The sequence below is a fragment of the Cebus imitator genome, unplaced genomic scaffold, assembly GCF_001604975.1.
Source record: "Cebus imitator isolate Cc_AM_T3 unplaced genomic scaffold, Cebus_imitator-1.0 Scaffold412, whole genome shotgun sequence".
Classification (NCBI taxonomy): Eukaryota; Metazoa; Chordata; class Mammalia; order Primates; family Cebidae; genus Cebus; species Cebus imitator.
Window position 1 is genome coordinate 1,404,388 of NW_016107727.1, and position 2,252 is coordinate 1,406,639.

Here is a 2,252-nt window from a genome sequence, read left to right on the forward strand (position 1 = left end):
AGTTCATGTCCTTTGTAGGGACACAGATGAACCTGGAAACCATCATTCTCAGCAAACTGACACAAGAACAGAAAATCAAACACCACATGTTTTCACCAAAAGAAGGAGTTGAACAATGAGAACACATGGACACAGGGAGGGGAGCATCACAACCTAGGGTCTGCTGGGGGGAAATAGGGAGGGACAGCGGGGGGTGGGGAGTTGAGGAGAGATAGCATGGGGAGAAATGCCAGATATAAGTAAAGGGGAGGAAGGCAGCAAATCACGCTGCCATGTGTGTACCTATGCAACAATCTTGCATGTTCTTCACATGTACCCCAAAACCTAAAATGCAATTAAAAAATTAAAATAAATAAATAATCACTCCCCCTTATAGAATTCCAGCTTCTAATTAAAAACCTTCAGTAAAGGGAAGTTCACTACTTCACCCTCTTGTTGCACATTTCTGATTGTTGGGAGATTTACTCTTATGTTTAACACTAGTTCTTACACTATAAAACTGAAAATGTTGTAAGACATAATTAAAAGCACTCTAAGTAGGGTCCCTGCTTTGACACTCACTGACTCTGAGACTTCAGGAGTTAAATCTCTTTAATTCACACAGTTGTAAACGAAATTACATTGTCATGGTTACCACCAACATTAAATGAATTCAAATTTCTTGTTAAGCATAATCATTTATCATATTGCCTGTATGTACTATAGAGTAAAATAAATGGATATAACTTATTAGACTGCAAGCTCCAAAATTGTGTCAATCTTATTAACCACTCTATCCCTGAAATTTAAGACACATAAAATGTACCCTAAAAATTGTTAAATGAACAACAGACTTTAAGAAATATACTTTATCAGTTAAGAACATAGATCTGAGTGGGTCTTAAGTATGAACTACAATGAATAAAATACATGTGAAATATAACCCTAGTATTCATTGGTGACCCCCAAACACCACAGTATTTGAATTGAGCACAAAACAAGATAACTGGTAAACAGTTCTGAGGTCTATAACTGTAGCTTTCCTTGTGTTTATTGTCATCATAATTATCAGTTGTCATTATCATCATAGCAACAATTATTGGGCATTTTTATGTTTCAAGCACTGTACTTAGTGCTTTACATAAATTAACTCATTTAATTCTCACGATGCCTTAATGTACTATCATTATTGACCTCATTAAATAAAAGGTCTTGGTAAATTAACTAAGTTGTCCAAGACTACATTGATAGAAAATTGCGAAACAGTGCCTCAAATGAATTCTATTTTGTATTCCAAAACTGACACTCTGAACCACTATTATATACTACTGAAAGAGTCACTTATGACACCAAGTGCTCTGGCTTCTCTGAGACGTGCCAGGTTGTATGCAAGGGGTCTGTAATTGGACTCCACCTGTGTCAGTGGCTTTGGCAGGGGTGAGAGTGGAACTTGAAGAGCCAAGACCATGGGCCATAGTGCTGGGGAGGCACAGCTGTGAAAATGGTTCTTTTAGCATTATTATATTTTTTTCATCCATTCATGATATTGGCACAAGTCCTTTCCAGGCTTTTTCAAAATGACTCAACCTAAACAAAACGTACCCACTTCATTCTTTGTTACAAGCCCTATCCAGCTAGGTAATTTCTAACTAACAGATACTCTGCTGAATTAAAGGTTTAATTTACAATCATGTATCACATAATGACATTTACATAAATGATGAACCACATATATGACAGTGCTCCTATACATTTATAATAATGTATTTTACTGTATATTTTCTATGCTTAGATATGTTTAGATACACAAGTAGTTACCATCTTGTTACAATTGCCTACAGTATTCAGTATAATCACATACTGTACAGATCTGTAGCCTAGAAGCAATAGGTTATGCTATACAGCTTAGGTGCAGGCTGTACCGTATAGGTTTATATAAACACACTCTACTATGTTTGCTCAATGATGAAATTGTTTGAGGATACATTTCTTGAGAATGCATCCCCATTTTTAAGCAACACATGACTGTATTTGCATTTTAATGGAGTGCTTTCATTGTGTTATTTTATCCCTTAAAGAGGTGTACTAATATGGGGCAAGCTAGCTTGGCAGCAGGTTGGTAGAAGCAAACTGCTTATTGTTATCCCATTAGATATCCGGATCTAGACAACCATACTCCACATACTTTAAGGACTTTCTTGTCTTTAAGAAATCTGACTATAATCTGTTTGAGTATGTATATTTATGTCTATGTTATGTGATATGGTTTGGCT